Raw genomic sequence first — 15,388 nt, 5'->3', positions numbered from 1 at the left:
TTTAATATTCAAAAAATAACTTAGAAAAATTTTAATGTTTAATTTTGACAGAGAGAAAGACAGACAGATAGACAGAGTGTAAGCAAGCAATGGGTGGAGAGAGGGAAACACAGAATCTGAAGTAGGCCCCAGGCTGCGAGCTGTCAGCACAGAGCCCAACGCAAGGCTCAAACTCATGAACCGTGAGATTACGACCTGAGCTGAAGTCAGATGCTTAACCGACTGAGCTACCTAGGTACCCCTTAAAAATCGCTTTTTTTTGTCAATTTTATATTAACTGATTCTTCAGTAACTTGCATTTTTTTGATTACACGTGCAATTCTTTGGTTATTTCAGTGATGATGTGTAATTAGTTAAGAACTATTTCTGAATAAATTTGCGAGAGAATGGGATTTAAATCAAGCACTTGATATTGTTTCCCTTACCCAGTTAGCTACATACTAACACAGATTTTAAAGTGCGAAAAGGACTAAATGTCTATCTGATATTCATATATTAATAATGGATTAATATTGCGTTTATCATTTGGATATTATAAATAAAATTCTATTGTTAAAGAGCAACAAAACAACACTCACTCATTTTAATATTGTTCTGTAAAGATGCATTAGCTAACAATTAAGTTTTGGGAAATGAGGATCATGTGCTGTTTGCTTATGCAGTTATCCAAATGTTAACCACACATACTAGCTATTTTCATTTCTTTTCATCTGGGTTCATTTGCATGAAGCATGTACTTGGAGGAGAGCCAATTTTAGAAATTCAGCTGTTAGGGTTGGCTGAAAAACTGTAACATTGGAAGATGATCATAAAATGCTTGGTTTGAAAACTGGAAAATAGTAGGTAATTCTGTTGGTTATATACTTTTTTATGAATACAATGGAAAGCATGTTTTATGCATTTTCTTTAATATCAAAAATTGAGTGTCTATGAACTCCAATTATCTCCAGATAAAAGAAAAAAAAAAAACCTGTCTCCATACGCAAATAATTACCATATTTTTTATCAATTGTTATTGAAAATATAGCTATAGATTAATATTCCTGTTCTAAGCATATGCATACCTCTTGAGCAGTAACAATGATAAATTTCAGCTTAATTATCTCTGCCATTTATTCCTGTTTTCTCCTATCTTTATGATTAAATTTTATTTTCTTTCCTGATTAAGTTAGGTCAAAGAACACCAAAATGTTTGTTCACAAATATATCTTTGAATGCATTTGGATATATTCCCAAAATTTCACATGAAATAATAACAATGTATTTGCATGGCACTTATAGCCTTTTCTTCCTTTTTCCTCACTCTACCTAACCTGAATCCCATTATATGGTAAAGATAAACATCCTTACATATGATGACTAACAATGAGCAGATTTTTACTTTCAAGACATGTTTATTGGCTCACAGAATCATTGTTCTAATATTTTTATGAAGCTAGTTTCTATTTTTAAATTTTACTTTAAAAACAATTTTAGGTTCAAAAGAGTTGTAAAATCAAATATTAGATTCCTCAAAAAGTCCTCATAGCAAGAGGACTACATAGAGTACTATATTTTCTATATAGAAAATAATTTTCTTTAGAGCTTTGATCTTTAAAGGCTATGTGGACTGGTTATAAAATTATTTTGTTTCATTGGATAAAAAAAAATTCTGTTGCATTTGCATGTCCATTGTTTATAGTTGCCTTTGAAAAGTCTCATGATGGGGGCACCTGGGCATCTGACTTCAGCTCAGGTAATGACCTCATGGTTTATGGGTTCAAACTCTGGATCAAGCTCTGTGATGATAGTTCAGAACCTAGAGCCTGCTTCAGATTCTGTGTCTCCCTCTCTCTGACCCTCTCCCTGCTCATGCTGTGTCTCCCTCTGTCTCTCAAAAATAAATTTAAAAAATGTTAAAAATATTTAAAAAGTCTGATTCCAGAGCAATTATTCTGTTTTCATAAGTTGTTTCATCACTTGCCTGGGCCTTTAGGATTTTTTTTCTTTATCCTTAATTATTTTAAATGTTTATATATTTTTGAGAAAAAGAGAGAGATAGAGTCTGAATGGGTGAGGGGCAGAGAAAGAGGGAGACACAGAATCCGAAGCAGGTTCCAGGCTTTGAGCTGTTAGCACAGAGCCTAATGTGGGGCTTGAACCCACAAACTATGAGATCATGACCTGAGCCAAAGTTAGACACTTAACTGACTGAGCCACCTAGACACCCCTTTATCTTTAAAATGTAGTAGCTTTACTGAGATAGACCTTGAAGTTGATTGTGCTGTTTAATTTTCCTAAGTATCCAGTGAAACATTTTAATATATAAATTCAGGCCCCTTGCTTTCCCCTCAGAAGATCTTCTTAGATAATAATTTAAAATGTTAATTCTGTTCTATTATGTTATTTTTGTTCTTCAGAAGATCTAGTAATACAAATGTTACTCCTTCTTTCTTATCTTCTACTACCCCTATTTTCTCTTGAACCTTTCTTTCTCTATAGTTTATTGCCACCCCATTGATTATTTTCCTGTCTTTCTTCATGTTCCATATTAATTTTTGGAGTGTATTCTGTTTTAGGCACCTGCATTATATTCTTGACATTTTTTAAAATTTTATTTATTTCCTTGGAGAGAGGTGGGGGAGAGGGACAGAGTTGAGGGGAGAGAGAATCTCAAGCAGGCTCCACACTACCCAACTTGGGGCTCAGACTCACAAACCATGAGATAATGACCTGGACCTAAATCCAGATTCAGAAGCTTAACCGACTGAAATGCCCAGCTGCCCCTATATTCTTGAGCTTTAAGAAGATGGTATATTCTTCTACTTCTTACTTGAATTTCATCAATTATATATATTTTTTAAAATTTAAGAGTATTTATTTATTGTGAGAGAGAAAGAGAGTGAGAGTGAACAGGGGAAGGGCAGAGAGATAGGGAGAAAGAGAATCTATGCTGTCAACACAGAGCCCTACGCAGTGCTTGCTTGAACTCATGATTCATGATCTGAGCTGAAATCAAGAGCCTAACGCTTAACTGACTGAGCACCGAGGAACTCCATCAATTCTATTTTCCTTTATTTTTTCTGTATATATTCCTAGTTTTTGAATTTCTAATTTATAGTTATTTTTTTATACTTCATATTTTGCTTGAGCATATTTAAGTCTATTTGGAGTAGTGTCTTCAAGTTTTCTTCTGCTTTATGCTTGCATTTCTAGGGAACATTGTATTCAATTGATAAATGATATACTTTGTTTTCTAATATTTGCAGATCTGTTAATTGTTTTGTTATTATTGCTTGTGTTTGTGTTATTGGGCTGTTCATAGGCTTCTTAACTTAGGCTTCCTCATGTGTGAGTATAGCAAAGTAAGTTATTTAGTGTTTCTTCTGTTTTTGTTTATTTTGTTTGCTTCGGTCATGGGCAGGGGTCATGTGCCCTCTAAGCCTTTAAGCCTCTTCTGATGCGCAGGACCTAAAATTTCCATTTTTGCTTCTTCCACCTACAACATCTAATGGCCAAAGAACACTTTCCTTCCTTTTTAACTTTTTTCAGTAGGTGTCATTCCAGATCACATGGATATTTTAGTCCCTTCCTTGGGGATATATTTTGTCCATGCCCTGGACCACCAGATGCAGTCAGCATCTCAAACTGAAATACCTGCAGGCAGAGTCTTTCTGGTGATAACTCGCGATCCCTCTTAGGACCCACTGCTCATTCTCTCTTCCATTCAGTGTTTCTAGGGCTGTCTCTGTTTGCCACTCACCCTGCCATGGGGCAGAACTGGTATAAGTTTGTGAGAAATTGCACACTGTGATTTGTTTCTTTTTTTCTGGCTTTACCTATATTATTTTAAAGTTCAGGCATTCTGTTCCTTCAGGTTAAGCTGAAGGCATGGGTTTATGAGCTTTTCTTTTTCCCTCAGTATTATTTTAGAGAAAATATGGGAGATTGAGTCCTGGTTGCTGCCATTGTCCTTAGCCCCTAGAAATTCTTTATTTCTTTCCTTTTAATATTTTAAATTTAAGCCATATTATAGTATTATCCCTATTTTGAATAATTTATACATATTATCCACAAATTTTAATACATAACTTTTGTCATATTGTTTAAATATCTGTCAAATATTCTTCCTTTTATACAGAAGGAAACAAATACTTTTAAAGACTATCATCCAGTAAGACCTGTATATAAGTTATTACACCATAGAACAACCTGGCATAATACATTCTATTGTTCTAGACTCAGATATAAAAGGACTGTAATCCAACAGCATGATTGAGTGTGTATTTGAATATAATTTTATATAACTTCAATGATAATAAAGTTTTCATCAATATATTCTCCAAATTTCAAGTTCTAGTTAAAATTTTATATATATTATAAATATATTTTATATATATTTATATAAAATATAAATATGTTTTATATTTATAATATATATAAAATGCTAGTTAAAATCAAATAAATATATATACACATATATGTATATATGTATATATATGTGTATATATATATATGTGTATATATATATATCTCAAGTTCTAATTAAAATCAAATGATGGAAACATACAACCTTAGATTATCCAAATCCAAAAGAGTGCAAACTCATAGAAGGTGGAAATTAGTCCATATTTTGAAGACTGACTTTATTAATCTTCAAAGAAAAAAACAAATAAAAAAATTGAATACAATTATTTGTGGGATTATATTAATCCAAAATGAAATGCTACTTTCAATTACCATTGATAAAAAGCAAGTGCTGCATGAAAATCAATGTAGAACTGTAGATCAGGGTGGTGGTGTCCAATATGATTCCATGTTGTGCATGCCCAATAATTGCACAGATCCTACTAGTAAATAAATTTAATTTTTGAAGACAGAAATGAAAATGTTCTTATTTTTCTTTCAGTTTATGTCTGTTGATATTTCAGGTGACTGCTATGTTTTAAGATGTAAATATTTGTTGAGGTTTTTGAACTTTGGCACTTAAAATTGAAACTCCTTTAACAAAGGAGCACTGTGTTTAGACATGGTAAATGGTGAATATTTTGAAGCTCTGACATAGGTTTTGTTTCTGTGTCCTTGGGATGGAATCCTAGTTTGATTAACCTCAGATATAACTTCACTTAGTTTTCTTACCTGAAAAATGTGAACAAAGTATTTAGCATCTCATAGCTTATTTTTTCTTCCAGAATTAAATGCTTTAATATACATGAATCATGGGGTGCCTGGGTGGCTCAGTTGGTTAAGTGTCCAACTTCATCTCAGGTCATGATCTCATGGTTCCTTGGTTCAAGCTCTGCATTGGACTTTCTGCTGTCAACACAGAGCTCACTTCAGATCCTCTGTCCCCTTCTCTCTCTGTCCTTCCCCTGCGAGCTTGCTCTCTCCCTTTCAAAAATAAACATTAAAAGCTATATGTATATATAATATATGATATATATATATGAAGCATATGAAGCAACATGTCACATATTAATATTAGTGCAATAAGTGTTAACTATATATGTCAGTAAACTATGATTTTGGCAGTCAAGAAACTGAAAAAAATTTTTTTTAGTTTATTTATTTACTTTGAAAGAGAGAGTGTGAGAGTGGGGAAGGACAGAGAGAGAGGGAGAGAGAGAATACCAAGCAGGCTCTGCACTGTCAGAGACTGATGCAAGGCTCAATTTCACTAACCACAAGATCATGACCTGAGCTGAAACCCAGAGTTGGACACATAACCGACTGAACCACCCAAGCACCCTGGGACTGAAATTTTTTGAAGAACAAATCGGCAACTGCTCAAATAGCTAGAAGTCAGATGGTATAAGCTTCATTATAGAGTAGTAAATAAAGTCACATGGAAGTGTGGAGAAAGATGTGAACAGTCTATTACTTAATCTACATGAACATTTTGTTTAGGGAAATTTCTGTTCAGCAATCACACACCTAAGTTAAAAACACTGGTTAAGTTCACAAGATTACATGAGATAATTTGGAATATTATAGTTTTTAAGCCTCAATCTACATTTTTATAAAATATCTTTAAAAAAATTAACAGGCATGTCTATACAATTTGGTAGATTATGGATGCAGACATGCATGCCAGCTATTTCAAAGTGTAAGGCAAAGGTTAATACTGGACCCAGTACACTGGTTACTATTTTGCAGTACTGCCTCTGGGGAGGTCACAAAGTCCACCTAGGGTATAGATGACACTATATTATGTTATAGCATGTGATATTATATTGTATCATATCATATATCACATCATATTATGTCATTATATTATATTTATTATATATTATATTATATTATATTATATTTATAAAGGACTAAGCATACTGATGTTCATTTTATTAATTTTATACTACATTCTATATTTTCTTGATTCTTCTTATATTTCAAAATATAAATAGAGATCACAACAAAAGTTGAGAGTTCAAAATTTCTCAACTCTGCTTTTGAAATGTGGAAAACCCCAGCAATCCATCTGCTTTACAAATGATCTTACTTTACATTCACACCACATCCCTTTTTGATAAGTCAACACCACTGGAACATAGGCATTTCAACTGCAGAAACCTGAAAAAGAAACGCGCTCCTGCTAACGTCTTTAACAGGGTAACTAACTTTTTCTGTTAATAATCATGTGAGTACTCGCCTTTGAAAAATAACGCTGACTAAATTACCATAATTTTAAAACATGAAATGGTTTTAATGAATGCTACCTTAAAATGTTTTCACATAGTGAGATTTATAAGGAACCAAAAATAGGGGGTGACATTTTGCAGGAAGCATTTATGACGATTCTAGCAGAAAACACCCATTTTCCTCGTGTGGCTCTGCAAGGCAGTGTCTACACAACAGTGCTCACTCCTATTAGAATATTAAACTTAAAAGGATTGTCTTAAAAACACCAAAGCCCGGCTACAGGCCTACTTTGGGACATGAAGTGAACTAGAGACACAGAAAATGACAGATTTTTCCTGATTATCCTCACAGGGCAGCAGGCCTAAGCGATACTTATTCTTGGCACTGTCATCCTGAAATACAGTAGTCAGAAAATAGAATATCTGCCAAATTTTATTATGCTGGCAAGCTTTTTTTTACTTTCTCAACTCTCATCTGCTCTTGAAAGCTAGGGTAAAGAAAAGTCTGACAAAATTTAATAGCTCTAACATTAAGACTCTTCCCTCCCTCTCAGCTTGCCCTTTCTTTTCTTTTCTTTCTTTCTTTCTTTCTTTCTTTCTTTCTTTCTTTCTTTCTTTCTTTCTTTCTTTCTTTCTTTCTTTCTTTTCTTCCTTCCTTCCTTCCTTCCTTCCTTCCTTCCTTCCTTCCTTCCTTCCTTTCTTTCTGAAACTTAGAGGTCTATAGTATGAACTATCAAACTGTCTCTCTTCTCCCTTAAGCTCTTTGTTCAGCGCTAAATTATTTTTAATATCATTACTTTATAAAATCAACATAATAGATTATTAGATTTTATTATATAATTCAAAAGTTGGATAAATTGTTAATAGAGTATTTGAGAACAAGTTCCAGTGAGAATCCACAGATGACACAACTGCGAACATTGAGGATGGAACTGCACCTCATGAAAACAGATCAGGTTAGGAAATTCATTTTACGATACCAATTTTAGAGTAAAAAGTACAGTATGAACACAAATCTACAAATAGATTAATCAAGTAATTATAAATTTATTAAATTCTTACTGTGTGCCAAAAATTGTGATGTAGTTGTACTTCCTGCCTTTGAAAAATTTAGAATATAATGGGAAAAATTGCTTGTAAACATATAAAGTAAACAATAACATAATGCCATATGCAGAGCTGGATGCCTGAGACTTATCAATAGTAGAGCTATGAATAATGGAAATAGGTAGAGAGATAACAGGAGGGTCAATGATCCAATGAATTTTACAATCTGAGGAGCTGAAAAACAACCATTTGAAATTTGAAAACTTCTACAAAATTCTCTGAAAAATACTAGCCATAATGTATATATTCAGTTTCATATAATTGCTTCTATATCCAAATGTTGGAAATATATATTTGAAGCATCATATTGTCAAATGTGAAGAGTAAGTTATTTTTTAAATATAATTTATTGTCATGTTAGCTAACATACATTATATACAGTGTGCTCTTGATTTCAGGTGTGTGAAGAATAAGTTATGATGTAGAGACATGTAGGTGATATGTTTTACCTTGGTACTGATGATAGTTGGATTATTAGGATTTTTCTCCAGTCAAGTGAGTTGTTCCTAGACCTGTTAGTTGCTGAAGTTCCTGGTAGTGATATCACCAAGAAAACTAGTAAAAAAAATAATAAATAATAAATAACTTGAAAATTGAGCTGAAAAATAAGCCAAGGAACTTGGAAGCCTTCAAGTCATCCTTCGACAGGTGGATGGGTAAATAAACTGTGATATATCCACACAATGGAATAGCACTACAATGAAATATTGATATCGTCATGATAATGATATAGTAAGCCATGGAAAAACATGTAGGAAACTTAAACACATATTGCCAAGTAAAAGAAGTCAATCTGAAAAAGCTGTATTACTATGATTCCGATTATATGACATTCTGGAAAAGTTAAAACTATGGAGACTATACAAAGATCAATTGTTGCCAGAGTTGGGAAGAGTGGAACAAGGAGTAGGTGTGATTTAGAGATGAACCATATTCTGTATAATACTACTCTCATAGTGGGTACATGTAGTTATATATTTGTCAAACCCACAAAATGTACAGTCCCAAGAGGGAATTCTAATATAAACTACATATTTTAGATAATAATAATATGCCAGTATTGGCTCATCATTTGCAACAAATATACCATCCTCATACAAGAAGTTTGTAATAGGAAAAGTTCTGTGTGTGTGTTTGCGTAAGTGTACATGCACAGGACCTTTCCACTCAATATTTCAGTTAACCTAAAGCTACTCTAAAAATTAGAATTGATTAATTTTAAAAATAGACCAAATAAGGGAGATTTGAGAAAAAAGAGAGTAGGAATATTTTTTCCTTAATTCAACAAATATTTATGGAATGATGTCTATGTACCATGCATCACACCAATTACTGAAGAAGAAATGAAAATAAGATAAACACAATGCTTTCACAAAGCTTATAGTCAATTGTGGCCACTAAGTCCATTGTGAAATTAAAATAATAACACATTGGAATTAGCACTATACAGATTATTTCTTCTGGATATATGTACTTTAAAACACCATGTAGTCCTCTTCTTCAATAAGAATATTTGTGATTACTTGTATCTACAGAAGAGCAGATTTTTTTTTTTTATCTCATTTCACTGAATGTTGATTGGAGAGCTTTACAGTTAGGACATCTCAGTTAAGTTAGTTAAATTATGTTGCACCATCTGAAACTACTGGTTATCCATAGGCTTTTTCCCAGCAACATTCAATACTGAATAGCAATGTGACCATAGCACATTTTCTTAACGTAAGAGAAATCATTGTCAAATATGAAAGACTTCAAAAATAAAACACCCATGAACTTTTTACACGAAATGTATTTTTAAGGTTTTTTCTCCCTAGAGCTATGACCATATTCATTTTTTCTGAGGTTTCTATTTGAAGAATATGCCAGATATTTAACTCTTAAGATTTTATGAAATACTTACTACTTGTTGGTACTATTTTGCATTCTTAATGAATTTAACAGAATAATCTTAACATTATAACGCAGGTACAGTAATTGTCCATATTTTATATCAGGGCCATATTTGAAGGAACCATGATAGAGGGCTTATCAGGATAACAAAACTATTAAATGGTAATACCAAGACTTGAACTCAGGAAATCTGATTCTAATTTCTATATTCCCTACTACTGTGCCCTGTCTCTCTTATGGATTAGTATAAATAGATTTACATAACTGAAACATCCAAACTCTTAAGGGAAAGCAAAAGATTATTTCTTTTCAAAATGAATATGTTAAAAAGCTTTTTTTTTTCAATTGCCTATATGTCTAGGGACAAAAATCCTCCATCTTTGTTCAATAGCTTGTAACGTGGTTAATCGAATTTTTAATTATAAAATCTATTCTTATTCTGATCCAGCACAGCCTTTTTAGAATTTTATCTGTTAACCCTAACTCCCTCTCTAGAGATGGAGGTAGAGAAACTTGTGCTATCTTTATAAAAATACTTTACACAAGTGAAGAATATTATCTAAGATTTTATAAATGTGCAAGGGGAAATGAGAGAAACCACAGTGGAAATGGAAAGAATTAAGTTGATTCAAGCTCAATATAATAGCTCAGTGTCCTTTGACACTTTTTCTCAAATGAATATAAGGATACTTTTAAAAGACATATTAATTCATTCCTAGTAAAAGTGATAATATTTTGACTCATGATAAAAATATGCTATGGAACTTCAGGACATATATCTGAGTTACATTCAGACAGTTATTTATACCACTAAAGCATTACCCATGAAATCAATTATTATCAGGAATGGCAAAAAATGTTGGAGACCACTTTGCTATGTGGATGAGGACTCCCAAATGCCTCTTTTCAGTATAAATTATGACTATTGAAAAGGGAGGTTTGAAAACCACAAAAAGTTAAAGTTAGCAAATATGGAGCACTGGTTCTCAATGTTCATGGGAAAGAAGTAGCTGGGTTCTTCTGGGGTGGAATATTTCATAAAATATCTAATGGAAACACAAAACATAGTAGACTAGGGTACAAAGAGAACATTGTGCTGGATTAAGCACGGAGAAGGTAATTACTAGAGAAAGAAGATTATAAATTCACTAGGAATCTTGTATCCTTTTATCTCCTCAATAAGCATGCAGTGCAAAAGCACACAATAGAAAAAGCATCTTTTAAAGTATTGCACTTCTTTCCTTTTCCAAGGATGTGGTGGGAGGAACTTTCTACAAAGGTAAAGATCATAAATACAAAAAAACAAGAGGTAAAAACTTTACACAGTCAGACATGAAGTAAGTTACATACAAAAACAAAAATCAACACTTATTTGAATAGTAGACTTAAAATGCTTTGAAAAGTGCAAGGTCAACTTTATGGGTGATACTAAGACTTAATGTGCTGTTTTACATGTATACTTGTTCCCTTATTTTCACGCATTTAGATGAAAACAACCTTTTCTTTTCACCTTCAATGACCTCCCTAGACCCATGTTCTGTGAATCAAATTTTTACTCCTACTTCACAATTTAGCTCAAGGCTCATTTTCAAGGATAAGTGCACAGTTTATTCTTTATATAAATGTTAAGATGCACAAAAGCATAGTGTATGTTTCTCAGTGCAATAGAAATTAGCCTAAAGTATAGATTTAAGTTGTCCATTATATAAAGGATAAAGTGAGAAGTCTAGAACATAACCTTTCATGGCTACCAGTACTTTCATATTTCTAGTACACATTTCCCATTCCAAAGAAGGTTGAGATACCCAAAATAAATGTCATATTCTCCAGTCTTCCCAGATGACACGTATGTCATTGTGTGTATTAAAGTGATCTACTGGGCACCTGGGTGGCTCAATCTGTTAAGCATCCCACTCTTGACTTGGGCTCAGGTCATGACCTCCTCTCTCTTTCTCTCTCTCTCTGCCCCTCCCCTGGTCTCTCTCTGTTTCTCAAAATAAGTAAACAAGTAAATAAATAAATAATAAATAAACAAACAAATAATAAATAGTGAGTTACCTATGCTAACCTAAGGAATTTATGTTGAGGGGAATAAAGTAAGAAAATATGAGAGCCAAAGGTAAAACAATCATCAAAAATTATTATTTACATTTACCTTCAAAGAGAAGTTTTAACTAGAAAATATTAGTTGGAGGGAACAATATTTGTTCATCTAATTTATATTATAACAAGATTTCTAAAAATATAAGAAATTATCTGCATATTATGTCTTTAAACATTATAGAAGAAAAATACAGCACGTCCTAGTATGTGATGTGCATGAATAATCTTCAGGGTACAGATTTTCTAATTGGAGTTTGACAGTAAGAGAAAAATTATTTCTAAAGACATGCATGCTGAAAAACTTTCGGAAGTATGATTTTGCACTTTCAGATTAACAGAATATGTGTGAATCAAAGATGATGAAAGAAAATAAAAAGTTTTCATGGAAAAGCAACAGTTTCAAATCAGACTTATGGGATGAATGGATGCAATTCTGAGAGGATTTTACAAAAAAATTAAAACAATGATGTATATTATTTGCGTGAAAGTACACTTTGATAATTAACTCCAAGAATAATTAATAAGGAAGCACAATTACATCATCACTGTCTACATATATTGGATGATTCTCTAACATATTAGCATTCTCCAGAGAAATAGGACCAATTACATGTGAGTGTGTATACATAATATATGTGTGTGTGTGTGTGCGCTTATATATGTATAAATATATATATTTCAATATATTTATGCTGTGTGCCATCTATATATACATTCTCCATTATATAGCATGCTACTATATATATCTATCATGTATGATTGTATATATAATATATAATAGTGTGTCTATAATAGTGTATATACTATTAAAATATATATAGTACTATATACAAAATATATGTAAACACACTATACTATATTAAATAATATAGATGTGTATAATAGTATATCTATTTTATATCTAGATATTCTATATGTAATAGACATATTGTTAGATATACCACTCTATATGTGTGTATATATATATATATATATATATATATATATAGTGAGCATATACAGATTGAGAGAGAGAGAACAAATGATAAAACAAGTGGAGTAAAATGTCAACAATAAATAAACCTGGATCAAGATATACTATGTATGTAATTTTTCTGTAGGTGTAAAAAATAAGTAACAAGAATAACAATCAAAAAGTATAAAAGGGCTAGTAAGGAATAATCATGGAAGGAATTAAGGATCATTCTGAGAGGAAGAAAGAGAGGCTTACCTAAGGTGTGTTGATAGGTAAGCTCAGACTTAAATAAAGTAAAGAAAATAATTTAAGTAGACAAACATATGAGTATTCCTGAAAGTTTGTGATAAAGTTAATTTTAAGAAACTAAAATGGGCAACAGAGCTGAGTTGAGTGGAGGGAGACCAGCAAGGAAAAGTGGTTAGCAGCACAGTCATATATGTCCATTTAATCCAATATGAGGAATCAGACTTTATTTCTGGGATCAACAGGATTTTTAGCACAGGATTTACTTGGCAACTAGATTGGGGTAGTCTTTTGAGGTCATTAAAAGTGGAGCATTCTGGATCAACAATACCACTTTCATTTTTACAGTATTTTGAGATAGCGATATATCGCTAGTTTGAACTAGTGATACTTGGAATTGACACTTGGAGTGCAGATAAGGAGATGGACTAAAAAAGAGATTTGGAAGTTGAGCCCATAGACATTTGGCATAGGGTTCATGAGAAGGATGAGTCAAAGATATGGCAGTCATGTTAGGGATCCATGTACTCTGTAAGAGAAAGACCCACTTTAAGGGTGATTTTCGGTAGGTAGCAAACAAAATTTTTCACCCCAAACACCCAGACATCATCTTGGATAACTCTAACCAAAAGGAAAAAACAGAAACAAAAACAAAAACCAACACTAATTCTCATTTAAATGACAGGCCTCCAACAACCAACTTTCAGAGCCAGGTATTGGATTACTTGATCACTAAAAAATATCCCAATTCAAAAATCTGCAATTGTTTGATATGACCTCAACTTCCTCCTTTGCCATCTTTCTAACTCAGTTATTCCACCGTATTTGTTTTTAACTGAAACGTTTTACTAAATATTTTTCTGAAACTTCCAAACTGGGTCTCTCTTCTATGCTTTTCATGTTTATTGGTGTTTTTCTGTTTTCTCTTGATAGCACGGACTCTGGAGTCACACTGCGTGGTTTTAAATACTGGTTTCCTACTTATCCTGTGGAGCAACTTCATTATCTTCTTTGCACAGGGTTCTTTAAATGCAAATGGTGATCACTATAGAACCTACTTAAGAGAATTATGATAAGGGAAATAGGCCAACCACTCTGCAACTGAAAGCTCTTTTTACAGACCCTTTGTGATTTATAGCAGTCTTGGTTTAGTACTCTTGAAAACATGGATTTAACTGAATTAAAATTAGTCCACATTCTTCAATAGATTTCAAATTCCTTGATAAAGTTGTACCAAATTTTTAAAATCTCCCCGTCCTTTGGGCCTTGTTTTTTCCTGGCCATATATGTAGTCAATAACTGTGTTGAATAGACACATTATCAAAGCTAAGTCCATCCTCGATGGAATAATTTTTATCTAGATGACTGGTCCCAAGCCATTGCTGCATATGTTATAATGGCTAAACCTTTTAAGAATGCCTGACATCCTGGTATGTTTTAGGATTAAGCTTAATGATGTCAAGAAAACTTCCACAGTGACCTATGTGTATGTGTTTGTCTCCTTCATTAGATTGTAAATCCCTGTATTGGAGAAACTGTATTTTATTCACTTCTGTATGCTTCACAGCACCACAGCAGAGTAACTTGAATTTAGTAAGTCTTCAATACATATTGAGTTGAACTGGTTATTTGCTCCTTTAAAATCCAGACCAGATAACACTCCTTAGGCAAGACTTCCCTGAATCTTCCATCCAGAACTGATTATTCCCCATGCTATAGTAAGGATTGACTTTTGACTGTATACATATGATCATACTGATCAAACTATAGTTCCCTTCTTCCAAACATATTGATTCATTAGTCCAGAACAGGCATTTTACCCCAAACAGGGCTGTTGGAAAGCTTCACAAGAAAACAGAAAAAAATCAGTGAAGAAATTCAGTCAAGAGAAACAATATCCAATTCCCTGAAACTTGTGTTTCTTGCAATTCTGAATTTGTTTCTGTACACCGTCTAGGAAAAATTAAATTTATTCAAATAAAATGTTTGTAACTTACAACCAACAAAGTGTATACCAATACATCTTATCTCATCAATAACCTAAAGATTTCTGTCCTTCTTCTGTTGTTCTCCTCCTTTCTTTTCCTTCTTCCTCCTGTCTCTTCTGTACTCCTTTCCTCTCCCTCCCTGCTCCTGCTCCAGCTCTCGCACTCTCCTTCTTCCTAGTATGTTTTATCTTTCTTAAAATGTTAAAAAAGTATAATTCAATCCTACTTATTTTAACTCAGACTAAGTTTCCAAATTTACTTACTTACAGTTACCTTCACTTGTTCTATTGTAGGCAAAGCCGAATCCTGAGTTAAAAGATAGGTCGGTGGTGGGCGGATAGATAGATAAGTAGGTAGAAGATAGATAGATAGATAGATAGATAGATAGATAGATAGATAGATAGATAGAAAGATAGATCCATCCATCCATCCATCCATCCATCCATCCATCCATCCATCCATCCATCCATAGATGAATAGAT

This window comes from Hyaena hyaena, unplaced genomic scaffold, assembly GCF_003009895.1.
Source record: "Hyaena hyaena isolate Hyena2069 unplaced genomic scaffold, ASM300989v1 scaffold_473, whole genome shotgun sequence".
Lineage (NCBI taxonomy): Eukaryota > Metazoa > Chordata > Mammalia > Carnivora > Hyaenidae > Hyaena > Hyaena hyaena.
This window is presented reverse-complemented; position numbering follows the sequence as displayed.